Raw genomic sequence first — 18,189 nt, 5'->3', positions numbered from 1 at the left:
TCCCAAAAAGTGGATTGTTTACGCACCAACGACAGCTACCACCATCCGAAGTATCTTGGCTGCATTTGTAAGAAAATTATTCGTCCACTTCATCCTCCAATCAGCCAACCGCAGCTTTTGTGCCGTAGGCCCCGCGTTCACCAACCACTGCAACGTGGCCGTTGCTTTTTGATGTACAAAGAGACGAAGCGCAAAACGGGGATAATGCGGACAAGTGGAGCGGACACATTTCACAAATGCGCACAAATGCTTATGCATGGAGTGGTTCAAAAATCCCCGTACCGGATCGAAAAGACGGAACATCTTCGCAATTAACTTCTGGCAGTGATCCAAAACGCCAAACGATCCTTCCACCGAGGGCGAGTTTAATTGAGAGTGTTTTCCTTTTTTTTTTTTGGGTTTATTCATCATTTTTCCTTTTCTTCCCAATTGTAGCAAAGCGGATGGCAAAGGGAAAGCATCGCATTTGAACCCATCGGGATAAAAATGTGTATGTGTCTGGGTACGGCTTAGCCTCTTACACAGGCACAACATTTCGGGCTCAACTCGTGCGATACAAAGTACCCTCGATCTCGACCGGTTTTGTCCATTGTGCCCTGTTTGCTTTCTTTTTTATTTTGTAGATTTCAGTAAAAAAAAAATTACACACAGGGAACTCAAATGGACATCTTTTCGTCTCGCTGGATGAAAACCTTCAACGATCAGCTAGCCCGTTACGGTTCTCGAGTGTTGCCACTCGGCAGCATCAGCAAAGCGAAACACTCGCTCGCTTTAAATTCTGCCCGCGTAAGGTGCTGCAAGGCATGAATAACCTTCGAGACGCCGCCTGGCTGGGGGGCGCAGGAATGGAGAGCACAAAACTAGCGCACTGTAACGAAATAAACCAACACACAAAACTGACACAGCTTTCAAAATTAACCCCAATCAATGGATCGCGTCGCACGGCAATGATGACGGGCACCTTTCGTTAAGTATTTCCACACTTCAACGGGCGCTCTTGACACACCACCGTTTTCGGCGTTGTCCTTAGCGCGAGGGTTCGCCCTGGCACACTCACGTATTCTCCTTTTCTTTCCACTTAACCAGTGTCCATTGCACTTGAAACCGATCGTTAAGTTTGTTGCACTTCACCAATTTCGGTCACCCCAAGTGTCAGTTTGTTGCACCGTGCCTTGAGATGTCTCACCCCCGGGTTCGAACATTTTGCTGCTACGTTTTACAACACCATCAACGTTTGTTTTATGTTCCACTTTGCAAACGCTGCCATCGACAGAATGACCCACACTCGAACGCCATAAAACTGTTTACCTCTATCGGTAAATTTTACTGCACGCGCTTTTTTCGGTTTGTTTGTTAGTTTTTTACTGCTTGGTATAACCGAACAAACAAACCGCTACTGTAAGAACAAACCGTATAATGATTGCTAGTGGAAGCCAAATGTCGCCGTAAGTCCGTAAGCAAATCTTTCCCAACGGTAAGCATCAATAATGATCGCACGAGGAAAGAACACTGGCACCATCATAAATTTCCATCCGAACACTTATTTACCAATGCGATTTAATTTATAATAATCGTTTTAAGACTAAAAGCTTGCTGAATAATACATTCTTTCAGTACTAAATGAAAAAAAAACTAAAGGTAAGACTTGACATTTTTATTTATCATCAAACAGTCGTTTTCGTCACCGAAACAGTCACCTTTTCTTTTAACAACATCCTACTACGGGAATTTTTATTTATATTTAATTCATCACCCTGTAATATCCAATTCCGACACCTTCTCATTGTTCACCAATTGTCACCTCTTCATCACCCACAGGATGCGGTCCGCGGGGGCTAGATAACTTTATCCTGCCAAAGCAACACACAAAAAAAACGCTCTTTTTCTTGCTCACATTCTCCACATTTCATTGCTTTCTTAAAAACCCCTTATCATCCGAAAAGGACTGCTCATCAAACAAAAGTACCTTCTGGTGCCACCTCCCTTGGCACATTAAATGATCAACTGTTTCCACCGAACGTAACGCTCGCATATGTGCCAGCGTAAGACCAACCCATCGCCAATTCTCCCTCTCTCCCTCGCCAAGCGAATGCACAACTCCACCCATGCCGGTAACCACCCGATACTTCTACCAATTTGCCGACCGACTTACAACCGACCTTTCGCAATTCGTTTCGCTTGTCACTGGCAGACGCCGTGGCAGATATGATATGCCACCCGTTCGCTCTCTTTATACTCGCTGCGGTTGAGGTCCCGGTGTAACGGAAAGGGAGCGATGTGCTGGATGGAAGGGGTGTTTTTTTTTTTTTTTGGGGGGGAAATATGCTTGCCAAGAAGAGACTAGCCAGAGCGGCAGCAAACTTTCAAACCCACACACTTTAGCACACTCCAATTCACATGCACACTCACACACTCATACACGTGCTAGTGATAATAGGATCACTTGCTTAAAGCATACTTGGAAGTCAGCCGGATGTTATTAATTTATAACATCACCTTTTGTACTTCATAATTCAAAACCATGCAACCCTGAAAAGGAAAACCCACCCACCCGGACGGGATAAGGGACAGCCGTACAAGACAGCCCATGTAGGGTGCGCGTTTCTTTTTCGCTTCTTCTCCTCTCCGACCAGACCAACACCAGGGGCAGGGAAGAGTGAAATTAAATCTCTTTAAAGGGCAAACCTGCATAATAACCTACGAGGGACGAGGGAACCGCCCGACCTGACGGAAAGCAGGAACCTGAGTGCTGAGAATTATGCTAGTGTGTTACACTGATGAAATCATCCTTCCAGTGCCACGGCCAACACTGCCAGGTCAAGCCACCCTCTACACGCGCAACACAACACTCATCCGCAGATGATTGCGTGAGCTTTCCGGAGCTTTGATCCAGTTTCTTTTTGGCAAACGGTAGAGATTTTTTTTTCTCCTCTGCCACTACCGTTAGAAAGTTCTCTTCCAACCTTACATTTCTCACTGTTTGGAATTTTTGTCTTATTTTGCACAAAATTATCATCGCCATCATCATCGCCACCTTTGTTGCTTTGTTTCCTTCAATCAATTCTACACCGTGTGCTGCACCGGTTGGCCGAATGAAGCAGCCGTAACCCGGACTCTGCTGGCCAGTTGCTTAATCTCATCCATTCGGCACGAATATGCTTATGTAAGGGCAGCAACACCGGGCAGCATTCACAGCGGCCGCGTGTGAATGGTTTTCGAAAACAGGACAGTGAACTGTGGGAACACGTGCTGCAAACAGGGGGTAACATTTTAACTAAAGAACAGCACGGCGTTGCAGTTGAATATACAACTCTACACTAATTCAATAACAGGTTTTAACAACAAGAAAACATAAAGGGAAAACGAGCAGATGACAGATTATTGGTCTTACATGACCTAACAAGCGTATCGGGCATAACACGATCGCAGCAGATGATAACACAATTGTGGCACATGATGGCATCGTGTTAGTAAGATGATATCAGTAAATTATAATAATATTATCTTATTTATATAATTTGTGGCTAATTTGTGCTATCATGTGCCACAATTGTTCTATCATCTGCTATAATTGTATTATGTCTGGTGCTCTGATGATGTATTTGTTATTTTAGTCGCCCGACATATTGTATGGGTTTATTGGTAGTTGAGCCAACTTAAATTAAAAATGAAAATGTTATATAAAAAGCAAAACATTAAAAATAAATACAATTCACCAACGAGCAAAGGTTCGCAGTATCTACAACCGTGTCACCAAGTCCACCATAAGTGGAAACAGGTGTCAAGCGTGAAGTGCGCAGACACGAATCCTACGCAGTGAACGTACACTAAGTGTCTGAATATATTCATGACGAGCACGGTGACCCTTCACATCATCCTCGATCCCGATGTTTCCTATTCGCAATAACAACAACAGCAAAAAGTAACGCCCCACCCGGTGTGTATCCTTCTCCGTGGCGTCAACACCGTGCCATCGTGGTCTATGTTGTTTCTGTCCATGCACAACGAGCTTGGAAACACAACGCTGTACCATCTTGCGCAGTGAACCGGGTGGCCCAGCGAACGTCCCGCATCGGAAACTCTCCACACCTCACCACTACCGGTGGCCTGGATGCTCCAGTAGATACAGTAATTATTAATAACCAACATTAATTATTAACGCTCGCATATGCCTACGCAACGTCACTCTAGGCAAGCTGTACCAGCTGTACCATCATCATCATCATCATCATCGCCCACCGTCATCATCAACATCCACATCCGGTACCCGTTGTTACCCGAACCGTACGTAGACTCGTGCTTCGGGGATCCGATGGTCCGGGACCCGGACAAACACACATACACACACACATACATACATCGGAACGCCTAGTCGATTTTTGATCATTCCTATCATTCTCGGGCATCATGATCTCGAGAACGAAAGGTTCACCGTTGCGAACCATGCCGCTCCGTTTTCCGGGAAAATTTACTTTAATTTCCATTTTCCTTACTCTCATCGTCACCGAGCATACCGGACCGTACAGTAGCAGCCAGCATTTGGGATTGGGCTACTACGATACGATATTTGGAAAAGATCTAACGATACAGCGTTCTAGCCGAGTGTTGATGTATGTGTGTTTCGATTTTTTTCTTCCGCTTCTTCTTATTCGATTCTTAAATTCCTTGATTCTCGCAGCAAATAGCATTCATCACGCCATCTTGCCCGTCATGCCGAATGCTTTGCTGCGTACCACCGTACGGTACGAACGCTGAATGAGAATGATTTCTGAGAAGAAAACAAAAAACACACACACACGCACATACCAAAAGTTAAAGATGCTGCGAATTGGGCGCTAGAAATAGTTGGAAACTTTATTAGGTAAATTGATTATATCTACTTACCTGGTTGGCGTGAGTTATGGAGTTGACGTCGCACACGTACGAGAACGCATTGGGTGTCTTCACACTCACACCTGTGCACAAGATGATTTGCTGATAACTATTGCGGTGCTTTGTTGTGCCTGCCATTGCAGCAAGTTAAGAGATAGTCCATATTGATGCTATCAATGGTCTTGATTTTGATTGGTTAGCACCAATGTTTATATTCTAATGTTGCTGATGAGGTCGTTATGATGCAGCGATAAAAGATGCAAGGATAAAATTCAAATGAAGACACTTGCAGCAGGAGTCGTTTCTTGTTGAAGTCTTATAATTGTTTGCTTAAATCTTAATCTGTCTACAAATTCATTAAGTTATGCATTAAAAATTAACAATCAATTGAAGAAAGTGAAAAAAATAGACGCATTACAACAATTTACAAAGACGTTACAATTATATTCAATCCATAATGCATCAGTTTTCCGAAAACAGAACTATTTGACATTATGTAAAACAATAAAAAAAAACCACTCATCTTCTTATATGATTGGAAAATCAAAACTAAGCTTCAAATGCTGCAACGTGCTCTTGCCATATTCATCATCGCAGCAACCGATCGCACACCAAAATCAGTGCGCAATTTACGGCGGCATTACAATAATTATTCCTTCGCCGACACTTTACGACAAAAATGTAAATCCAAACCCACCTGAATGGAACCAATAAATCACATGTAAAGCAGAGCATAATTAATGCATCAAATTTAACATCACTCTTTCGGTACAACCAAACCTCTTGCTGCTGCGCGATCGCGAGCAGTCCATTGATGCCGACGGAGAGCTGGAAAAATAAACTACAACAAAAAAACGGCAGGGAAACGAAAACAGTGAAACAAGACAGAAGCGCAAACACTCACCACGCTGTTCGTTCGGTATTCGAAAAGCGTTCCAACCCCGAATCCACCCTGTCAACGGCAGCAAACGGTGAATATATATAAATATTGGCGCCTACGGCCCAACACTCGCATGCTCTGTACGGCAAAAAAAATAAAAGAAACGCGAAAAAGAAACGGGCCCGATACCAACCACACCAGCCGGCGTACAATCTGTTTAAGCATTCATTCCTAAACCTCCCGTACACGGTCGCGGTTTTATGCTGGCGCTGTGACTGCGGTTCAATTTCCAATTCATCATGCGCTGCGCGATACGCGGCGCATAATCCCTTCGCCAAAGCTTCACCCATCGAATGCTTTGGCCGGCACGGTTTTTTCCCCCAAACGTTTTTTTTTTTTCTCGCCTGCATGGCCGATAAGACGCGAATGAAGAAGCGTTTACAATATCTCGGCAAACATCATAGAAAGGTTCCAACGGGAAAACACACCAAATACGCAATGAGCGTCACAAAAACCACACAACACCGACACCGTGCGGAACACGCCGTACAACCCGAATTTCTAAACGAACAAAGATGAAGCAAATGGACTGTCCTTTTTCCCGCTGTTAGTGGCCGCTTCTTCTTCAATGAATGGGTAACGAAACGATACGCATTCGGCGAAGATTCTGCACGGGCAAAAACCGGCACCCAACACAAGCTGCTCAATGAAATGGCCCCAGTAATAAAAAAAGGGGGAGGGGGGGGAAGGCGGGGTTCAACAAAAAATTTGCGACACACGCACACAGAACGTTTTGCCAGTAGTAAGCGGTATCCTCCCGTAAGCAGCACCATTTTTCGTGCACTCGCTCCTGCTGTCGTTTGAACGGTTCGCTTTGAATCGAAACGCCTTTGGCAAATGATCCCGATCAGGGCTCGGTACACGTACACAACGGCAATAACAAGCAAAAGTGTGCTGCTCGCTGTGTGGCATGAATAAAAAAAGCGAACGGAAGAGAGAGAGAGAGACAGAGAGAAAAAAAAAGCATACACCATTCTTTTCTCCCTAGATCACAGCATCAGTGGCAGCAAAATCAACAAAAGCACGGCAAAAAAATAACAACAGCAAAAAACAACAGCTTAAAACAATGAAAAAGGTATCCATCAAGGGACCCACGAAACGGCACACACCCTACAAATACCATAAACAAACACAAGAAAGACACATCGTGTGCTTTCTCACCATCAGCGCTTATTATTCGCATTACTAGCTCTCTCTTTCCCTATTTCTCTCTCCCTCTCTCTCTCTCTCTCTCGCACACACTTCTCACCATCGTGTGGGATACCCAAATCACGGTGCGCTGTGCCAACTGGAAAGCTTTCCATCAACAACACGCCACTCACCATCACCGCGTTGAAAGCTCCCCGGATGGGTGCTGAGTGTGTGTTGAGTATACCACGCATGGAGCAAACGAACAAGCCCACAGTTTTCAACACTGCTGAGCACAATGTTGCCGTACCCGTGTACAGTGCGTAGCTAATAAACACGACCACACACAACCATCGGCTCGGCCATTCTCACGGAAAGGCAAACAGCTACTCATCATCCAAAAGCTCGGCAAAAAAGCTCTCGCTCTCTTCTCTTTCTTTTTCGCGCTTTCTCAGTCCCCTGCTTGCTGTCTCTTCTCCGCTCCGTTGCTTCTCTGTTGCACGCATAGCCATCATGGACGGTTGCGTTCTAGGGAAAGATTCCCAGGGTAGCGCAGGCGCGCCATCATGTTGGTAGCGAGCCAAAAAGAGCCAATGTCTACATTTGCTGCCCCGTTCCATTCCATGCCCAGTTACGGTGGGCACCGCAAAGTTGCTGCGATCCATTTTGGCAGGTGGAATTGAGCAGAAAATAGAATCACAACACCACCACCCGGCTGGTAACCCCCGCACGAACAAACACGCACACAGCCGACCACCTCCGGGGGTTTGGGAAAAGCGGTACGGCCCTAAGAAAAGCTCCGGAACTTATTGTTTGCCACGATCAGCCAGCGAGAAGCCAGGGATGAAAGAGATGATTGCTCGGAAGGATGAAAACGTGCACGAAAGGCAAACCGTAACAGCAAACATCATTTGACCTATTCTCTTCGGTTGGCGACGGCACCCCACCGGCCGGGGCTGGGTGGGAGAAGGTGAGTTGTTGTGCTTGTGCTTGCCTTATTTGTGCGTTTTGCTTACTCTCCAGGGTTGATGCTCTTAAGGGTTCAATCTCGATGGGCGACGCGCGTGTTCGTGTGCGTGTCGTTCCCGGTGGCTTTTCTGCATCCTACGCACGGAACAACAAACGCTGGGCGCGCACAGCATAAAACGCACACACTTCATCCGTAAGAGTTGCTGTAAAGTAACTTTACGACCCCGTAACGCACAGTGAACTACGCCAACCATAAACCATTCCGTGCTCGTGCCGCTTGCGAGTAGCTTTTTTTTTTTTGGCGTACGGTCCCAGCTACAGGGGGACCAAGATGGACCAGATTTTTGGCGATCTGCCTCCGATGGTTTGATGGTTTGTGTGGATGGGAGAGTTGATTAGCTGCTGGAGAGCTGTTTCGTTTACGGCAGAGTCTCTGCCTGGTAGTAAACAGTGGCGGAGAGCCTAGAAACATAACCAACTTCAACTGTGGTGGACTAGAACGGGGCAAAAAGGGCCCTAGAACGGGTTATTTCCAAGGGATGTGTTCCTACTAGCCTGTCAACCCACGCGTTCACTCTCATCCGTTAAACCGAACGAGGGCCGTCCCTTTCGACCAGCGCGGTCCCCCACTTTTCCATGGCACACGGCAACAAGCACCGCATGTGGATGTGTCCTCTGGGAACGCATCAACTCTCGGAGTTCAATCGCCAGCCTAAAGTGCCAACCGAAGCAACCAAATATATCTACCGGCGCACGGTGAGATTCGGAGTTTCGGTACGTGACGAGCGTCGGGGGAAATCTGTGAAACCCCAAACACTCGGCGGTAGTTGGCCTTCGCTTCTTCTTCTTCTTCGTTGTCCTTTTTTTTCTTTCTTTCACTTACAACCCAAGCTCGTCGATTTGAAGAAGCAATAAATAACGTCAGCGTCACGATCGCTTCACATGAGTAGCGGCTTAAGCAAAACGGGCTTGTTGGTTGAAGGTAGCAAAACTTGAAATTTATTGGATTGGTGTTCGCGTGCGGTAGATTTTTTTTATTTATGACGGATGCATTCAATCAAATAATCTGATAAGAAATATTTTGCTCTATTTGTGACGGGAAATTTCTCAATCTGTGAACATATTCGTTGCTCCCTAATAACATCGCAATATAGGTCACTACAGTCATGAGAAATCGTCTAACATCGTAAATGTCTATCTTAGACACCCTTTTATACAGGTACCCTAGCAGCAAACCTAACAGCATCACTGTCTGCATCCTGCCAAGAGCTGCAGGTTCTCGTAAATCGTATCCGTAAGCTTCTTTCGACCGACCGGCGCCCTTTCCCAGCCACTGTTACCTCGTCAGCAAAATCTTCCGTTTGACTTTGCAGCAATAACGTAATCTACACCATCACCACCAACCGATACCGCAAAAACCTATCCTCCGCGGCCGTTCTCGGATTCGTCAGCCGGTCGGTCGGTTTTGGGCCTCGGTTCGGCATTCATTTTATTACAGCATTTTCATTATTGATGCCAAAAAATATGGTTAATAAGGGCAGGATATTAAAAAAGGCATCCCGCACCCAATGCGCTGCCCGCGGAGAACCAACCCGCGGTAACGCAACGAGGAAGACAACACGAAAACACGGCTAAGCGTGTAAGCGAGATGGTTACGTATCGCATTCGGGCTGATGAAAAGTGGTGACCAACAAAAAAAACCTGCGGAAAATGAGGCAAAGTAATACCTCAACCACAACACGATTCGGTGCTTCCGCTGAGGTGTGATGTAAATAAAAGGATTTAAACGAATTTTATGCTTCTCCTGGTGCTAGTTGGGCTTGATGTTGCCGTTTGCTTTTTTCGGTGCCTTCTTTTCTCCCTTCCTACGCCGTTCCTACCCTTCCGCTTGATTCGACAAAGATTAAATAAATGTTCGTTATGTCGGATCATCATCGATGATGCTTACGAGCTACACGGTCGTTTGCTTTCGGAGAGCGTAACATCAATTTCGTACTTTTTAACGACACAACATTCCGGAACGGAACGCTCAAGTGCCAACTGAAACAGCCAACCTGGTCCCCAAAAATACGCCGAAATCTGTGCTGCTTCGGTTACGGTTGCGAAACACACTTACAACAGGCAATGAGTGTTAATGATTCATTCGCTGCCGCGTGCATTAAACGCACGTAGTGCTGAAAAACGGTATTTAATTGTACGACAACTTGAAAGATTAATTAAGAGCCAGGAAAAGCTGCTACACCACCCGGGGCGTGGATCGATCTCGCACACTCGAACGCAAAGCTGGTGGAACCTTTTTATTATCTTTTCAGTGTTTTCTGCTGCTGCTCATACCCGCCCCAGTCTTCCCCACCTTCGTGTTGACCCATGGAACAAACTGGCAGTACACCGGGCTGCACAGTGTCTCTCCGCAAAGGGAACGAAAGTTTAAAAATTGATGAAAACCAAAACCGTTTGCAAATTTATTCCAAAACTTTCAAATGAATCGCTACGCTTAATGACGGTACCGGAATTTTGCCATCATCGACGCGTTTCCACTACGGTAGCGTTCGCTCCCGCTGGATTGTGAATGATGGAGACGCCTGGTGGATGGTGTGTGAAAGTGATGGAGACGCCTGGTGGATGGTGTGTGAGAGTGATGGAGACGCCTGGTGGATGGTGTATGATGGAGACGCCTGGTGGATTGTAAATGATGGAGCCGCCTGGTAAACGGTGTGGGTGCAGTGGAGAAGCCGTTATGACCTATCTCAGACCCACTAGCCACAGCTGGGGAGCACCGACGCAATCTTTCACCTCACTTTTGCGCCAGCAACTTGTACGAAAGACTGGCGCTAGGCGGAGTCAGTGACTGTCCTGCCACGTCCCGCAACCTGTAAACCGATGAAACAACACGAGAACTTTGCGCTTTGCCAAAGATCGTCCCCAGCCCCAGCAGAACGGCCAGTAAATCGAACCTTCCGTGGAGCTGGGTTTGATACTACCACTACTACCTACTCTCCACGATAAAGCTGTCACTGTGGCATCCTGTGCACCAAAACACCGTTTCACCCGCTGGTACCCTACAGCCAAACGATACGGCGACAACACCGTTGACTAGCAGCGATAATAATTAGCAATAAATTATTATTAATATGATTTATGCTCGGTGGTAAAATTTGAAAGTTATTAAAAGTGCCGTACCTCTTCTGACAGGGGAGCCGGCACCCACTCCATTTTATGATGTCGCTTCGGGACGAGCGGACCGTAGTGGATACGGTGGTTAACGAAAACTTTATCGCTGTTCCCTGGGCACGGCGAAAGAAAGAGAAGGAAAAATCTTTGCAGATTATTGGCGATACTCCCTCCAGATAAGACACACGTAAGGGATATATGCGCAGTATCTTTCGTGCGAAGATGCATACGTGCGAACGATTTGAAAACATACTGAACCACGTTTGAACGAAGAACTAATGATGATAACGAAAGTAAAACAAAAAAGAAATTGTATGAGATTCAATGAACTAAAATTCCTTCAACCTATTTAAGAATTCTTGCAAATCTTCCCTTTCTTTACGAACCATCACAAGCAGGTTCCGCACCACTCGGGCTCACTACGCCAACCTGCCAACCGTTCTATAAAAGATGCCAACCTTTACCCTCACCCGATCTGCGCCTATGCTGTGTTGCAAATGAGCCAATGAATGAATGAACCGATAAAACACCACGGCATTTTGACAGCAACACGGAACCAACGCGCCAACGGCTCCCGGTAAGGCGAAAGATTGTGAGCGCATGAAATGAATATTTTACATCACCTTTACCAACCGCGTTGTGCCTGTCTTTCCTTCCGTGTTTTATGTGTGCACTCGCTCGCTAACCGCTAGCTGCCAACGGAAAGGTGTACAGCAGCAACCCGAAGGCAGCGAAATGAAACCGATAAGCAATGAGCAACGAGCGACAGGGATGTTGCGCAATGGTGCTCCCGAACCCGTTTGGAATTGCGGAAATGAGTTGTAGTAAGTTGTGCGGTTTACCAGCTTAGAATGCGGAAGGCACGAACGGTCGCCAGCATCTTCGCCCGGGCGTGATCTTCATTGGCGTAAGTCCTGTTTCCTTGTTTGTTTGTTTGTTGTTCTTGTTTTCTTCTTCCATTTGCTTCCCCCACCCTCTATCACCCCATGGTGGCAATGCGCTAGTGGGTAAATTTCCCCGCATCTCTTCCCGACTCACTTCAAACGCTTTATATACCCCCCGCCCCAATTAAATGGCAACCGTACCATTTGTTCCAGGTCTTCTTCGCACTCTGCCCGATGGAATGATCTTTCATTCAAAATGGAGCACAGAAAAGGCAAGCACGAAACAAATGTGCTTCGTTCTCACACCAGCCGCCACAGCAGATTCACACCACATTCACACCGAAACACTTGCTACACTTATTGCTGCTTGCCTACGTATTCACCACCACCAGACAAGGGCACATCCAGTATTCGAACCGGGCGCAAAATTAGTAAATCGATCCCAAGCATGCCGAACATAATGTGCCGCTGCTGAAAGGACGCTAGCACGCTACACGCTGCCCGGAACCGTACGGGACGGGTTTCCATAAAAGTGCAGAACGCTGGCGAAGAGACGGCTTGAATAGGTTCTAATTAAGATTAAGAGCGGTTCGGGTTCTGGGGGCTCCACATCTGTACGATGCAGAAAGGGAGGGCCACGGTTACGGAACCGACACTCCCTAACCCTAACCCATCATCCCAGGCCGAAACGCGTTCAATAGCTATTGGGTTTATTAAGAAATAATTTTATCCCACACACACACACACACACACACACCCGCCCGCCAGCTGTAATGGGTTGGGGCAAAAGAATCCACCGACTTACGGGACGCCAACCGCCAACCAGTGAGTAAATTATCTACTACCCGCGGTTCGTTAAATGTTGCCGCCCGCCAGACAGAGTGGCCAACCCCATCGCCCGGGGTGGATAATGAGAAAATATCTTGTATGAATTTACTACTTAATGCAGCCGGCAAGGAAGAAATTCTGCAGCACAACCCCGTTCGTGATAAATTAAGCTTTGCCAAGTGACTCAGGCGCTCTAGCGCAGGGTGGAAAGTTTTAGCACCCGAAACTTTCAGCCACAATTTTCCACCCACGGATTTGCAATTTACGTGACAAAAATTACACCTAATTGCCGAATGTTTTGCTACCACCGTTTGCATGGGGTGAACTCGAAGCAGTACCGGAAAAATGAGCAAATTGTCAAGTAATTTGAGGCTGCTTCAAACCACCGAAAAGGGGGAAAAAATTATATTTACCTCAAATCTTACGCTTCGCTTTATGGCTTTAATTTCATCTGCCAGCCTGAATATTTCAGCTTTGCATGTATTTCCTTCCATGCCTAAACTTTTCCAGAACCTCGCGGCATAAACACCATCACGCACACGTGGAAACAGGAATTTCTCACGTCGTTTTAATGCGATTAATCAACGAGAAAAGTTTTCGTCGAACTTCTCGCACGGCGTGCTCGTGCTGCGTGCTAAAGATTTCCATATTCAATCTTCGATCAGCACTGTTTACGTATTCCGAGCGTGTGCGTACAAAGCTGCAGACAAGCTGCTTGAGCAGGGCTGTCGAGGGGGGTGGGCAAATGACAACGGCACTATACACACCGATGAACGCCATCGACATCGACAGGACCGGTGCTATGGCTCGGAATAATAAATTTATCACTTTAAGCGTAAGGCACACGAATGCCTTTTGCGTTGAAGAAAACGGATAGATGCACTTTTGGGCTTTAGTGTATTTTTTTCGGTACGGAAGTAAGTAAGTACACGTTAATACAAAATTTACTGTACAGCAAAACAAAGCACAATTGAATATCCGTTGGTACGCGTTTTTTGCATTCTTCCACGTCCAACAAAGCATAAAAATAGGCACGATCTCTTTCCACGTGCGTAACGCTACCGGACAAAACCACCAACTACAGCATGGCGACGAAAAGTTTGCGCTGGCAGTTTGGCTTTCGTTTCGGATCATTTTTTTTTTTTGTTGTTATTTTGTTTAGTGTTTGTTTATTGTGGCCCCATTTCTTCCAGCTAATCTCGTGATTGACATCGGGAAAATGAATAAACTTTCTGCAATGTATATGGTGGGACGGTATTCTTTCTCTCGCTTGCCGCAGACAGATGGATGCATTTGTTTTTCTGTTGTTTTGTATAGTTGTGTGTGTGTGTTTTTTCTTTTCTTTCTTTTATACACAAAAAACTTTCACCGCAAGCTATACCAGCTCTGACGTTGGCTCCTGGTTTTCGGGATGTGAAAATCTAATCCTGACTTGGTCGTTTTCTGCTAGTTTTTTTTTTTCGGCAGTGCAAAACTTCGCTTCGTTATCTTCGCTTGTGTACCACTTTCGGATAATAGTGGGCAGTTTGGTGCAAACAGCTATCAAGCCAACTAGCTCGCAAAACGATCATAAACCTATTGTGCGAAGTAGATACAAACCCTTAAGTGATACAGACCCGTTTGTCACGCATAGACGCACATTAAATCATATCATGCGCCGGACAAATGCGTGCAATGCAGTGTATCTGTGATCGAAGCGGCATCGAGGCACGTTGCTTCACGCACAAAAGTAACAAGAAAAAACACTTCAACTTTCGTACCACTGACCCATGCCGGATCCGGTGCGAGAAATCGACATACTTCTGGTTCTGTAATCGCTGCAAACCATAACGGCCTGCAAACAACACACTCCGAATGCCGACTGCATATATCTTCATCTGCCGCTGAAATGATTACGTTACATAAATTAATCTAGACGAATGAATACTTTATTTTTATTCCCTTTCAGCGGGACTATAAATATTTCCGTGCGGCAGCCGCTTCCACACGAGCCGGCCAGAAGAACCATGTCCAACCACGCGCAACATTCGCTACCGAAAAAAAAATGGAGACCAACTGCACCTCCTGCCCGCCCAGCTGATCCAATGAATCCGAATCGGGGCTCACCTTTTTTCCGCCTTTACTAACCTAATGTCTTAAGCACTACGTCGCAAAGCACGTGGCGTAGTTGGGGAGAGGGACAACAAACTCGGGCGGCCCCGGCTCAAATTCCTACACTGCGAGTGAGAACTTTGCCGTGAGATTTATGCAAGAGTTCAATGTAATTCTAAAAACCCCTTCTACCGAAAACAAACCAAAGAAGAAAAAAAATACACTTCATGTCCTAACCTACATACGTATTTCGGATGCTGCACGGTTTTGCAATCGTGTCGAACATACTGCCCCCAAGCTTATTGGGTTGTGTTTGGCCCTAGCGGCAAGGCAACCCGGTAGTGAAAGCGAACGCCTTACGAGTCCGTGTCGTGTACGGTTGCGTCAAACCGGGAAGGGTAATGTCGTGAGTGCTACATTTTCCGGTTGACTTTGTCCTAGTTTTACATTATTATCATCCCGGGAGGTTTTTGTGTATTTTTTTTTTTTGTTATCTTTTCGTTTTCTTTTTCTGTGCGCTCGCTGCTGCTCTAAAGTGCCGTAGATAGGACCGGACGGTTTCTACATCATTGCATTTTTTACGGATCACCAGCAAGTTTATTGTCCGTAACACGTGACATGTGTTATGTATGCATCCTCAATAACTCGTTTTAGGTATTCTGCTTTTTGTTTCAAAATAGTTTTTTTCTTCTCTTCCTTAAAGATCGTTCTTGGAGTTGTTATTTCTTTAAGAACACCGCTCTCTTGTCATCATGTTGTTGTTGGATCGTTTATTTAATATTCTTATCACGAATACCATAATAAAATTTATTACCTAAGTCAAAAAAGTATTTTTTCTTACAATTATAAGCATAATTTTAGTAAACCTTAAAAACCATATTTTAAATAAATATATACATACAAAAAAATATAATAAGCTAAAATACTTAGAAAAAAGAATATAAATTAGATGAAATTTTTGGAAATATGTAATGACATCAATTTTATCCATTTGTACAGAATAGGAAATCCAACTTCATCACTACCCAGCTACACACGTACCAGAGTTTTGTTACCATCTTCCATGTAGCGCAAACAAAACACTACGCAAAAAAACTGCCCACTGCCCCAATCACACCATCCCCCCTTCGGTAGCACCCCAAATTCGGAGATCCGATTTTTCCAACATTCATGCTACATCGCGCATTGGTGCTTCTGTTGTTCTGGGTCGTCTGAGCTGCCCGAAATCTTTTGCGAGCCAATTTCGGTGAAACAGCGAGCCCCGAGAACCGTGGCTCATCTGCCATCATCGGGATTTGCTGCATCGGGGAAGAATGGTAGGTATGAGCGGAGTTCAGAGGTCGAAGCTATGAATAACCTCACGCGCTAGTGTATTGGTGTAGCTTCGGCGAGCAGTGTGCGAAAACGCCTTGAGTAAGGACGAAACGTTTTCTTTTTATTTTGTGCGAGCGTGAGCTCCTCGCCTGCCGAAAGCGAAAAGGAAAATGAGTGTGTTGAGAATAACAGAGTGAGAGAGCGAGAGAGAGATAGTGAGCGATAGAGTGAAACGGTACGAGAGTGAGTGTGAAAGCAACAAGATGGAAAACGGGAACACATCATAAGGACCACCCGTATCAGGTAGGTCCCGGCTAGGCCTTTACCATCGACGGCACACAGCTCACAGTTCGTCGAGGAAAGCTCAAGCAGATGGATCGTACGTTAGGACGAACGGTGGACATTGTTAAATGTGAGTAGCTGCCCTGTGCTAGTGGAACTAGTGCTTTGCAGCTTTCGCTCGGGACAAAGGGTTGGGCAGTTGCAAATGGTGTCACATATCCATTGTTCAGTGCAGGAAACGTTCTGAAGTGTTTGCGTGTGTTTGTGCGTATGGTACAAAGTGCGAAACAGTGTTACGATAAATAGAATGCACCAAGGCTCTGCAATCGATTGAACATGTTCGTTTTAACGTCCAATTAGGAAAAGCAATTCAATGAACCATTCCTTGTACGGTCAACTCAACGCTGAATTGCGGTTCAGCAGAGTACGGTGTATTGTGCCAGCTAGTTAACGCCCGTAAAATATCGCCCAACCCTGTTCCTGCTGGGCGAAGAAGACGACGTTGCAGGAGGAAAAAGAATCTAATGATCGAAACACTCTCACACCGCCCAGAGTGTGTGCTGTGCGCTACGGGATTCTTCTTGCTTAGGTGTTGTTGCCATTATTTTGTAGCGAAAATTGTGTCGAATTTTTCGCACAACCAAGCTTGCGCCATACCGCGCAGGTGCACCACCACACGACACACACGGTCGGAGAGAAGAAAAAAAACACGGGGACTCGTTGCGTTACGGGGACGTGAACGTGGTGCGAAATCGTGAACATACATTACCCGTGCCCGAGCAAGCACGAAGGTAACATGCTTCGTCCTTCCACCGCTGCCGAGCCCCATTTCCAAAATGGCCCCACCGAAAGCTCCGAGCACACGATCGGTTGATATGCTTCGTACGGTGGCTGTGTGAGACGCTCAGTGCGTCAGTTGTGGTGGAGTGCGTTTTTCCAACGCACGAGGCGCTCACCGACCAAGCTTGTGGCGTGTGCGAAACGGGAAGCTTTTAGCACCGGGAAACTCGCCACTCATGAGAGCTTTCGCGTTGGCTCACTACGATTTCTGCATGTGTGAGCAGCAGGTAAACAGTGAGAAGCAACTCACCCTGCGCTCATTTTACGCTCGTTCTTACTAAGGACGATTTGTTTTTTTTTGTTTTACTATTTTACTAAGTGTGCGAAAGGAGAGAATCCCCATACCCTGGCAATGGGAACACAGACCATCAAGCGCTAGTAGTAGTCTATACACACCAACACACCAACATTTTGGCACGAATGCTTATGCCAACCGTGAAAATGATCATACACTTATACGGGAATGTGAGTGAAAACAACTTACCAACACACGCTTACCGGGTTTTACTCACCATTCTCCACTCCGCGAGCTTTTCGACGAGAAAGCCAACCAACAGACCGCACGCACACGGTCGTAAGGTTGGTGAAGCTTTCAAAGAGCGTATCGCTGCTCGTATTGTGCTCGCGTTCGCGGTACAGTGTGTAGTCCTTTCAAGGGCTTTTCCTGAGTGTGTATTTTTTATGTGTCCCACCCAAAATATGCCAGTCTGAGTTAGGGATCGAAGCAGTACCGACGGAGCTGGCGAGCTCCACGGAAAGGAATTGAGTACGGTGCAAAAACGGTGCCACCCAGCAGTGTCCATAGTGCTGTGTAATAGTTTCATCGCAATAGGAAGGTTATTCAAAAAGGGGATTTTAGTACTATAATTA

Source organism: Anopheles marshallii, chromosome 3 (genome assembly GCF_943734725.1).
Source record: "Anopheles marshallii chromosome 3, idAnoMarsDA_429_01, whole genome shotgun sequence".
NCBI lineage: Eukaryota > Metazoa > Arthropoda > Insecta > Diptera > Culicidae > Anopheles > Anopheles marshallii.
The sequence above is the reverse complement of the archived record's forward strand: the minus strand, read 5'-3'. Positions refer to the sequence as shown.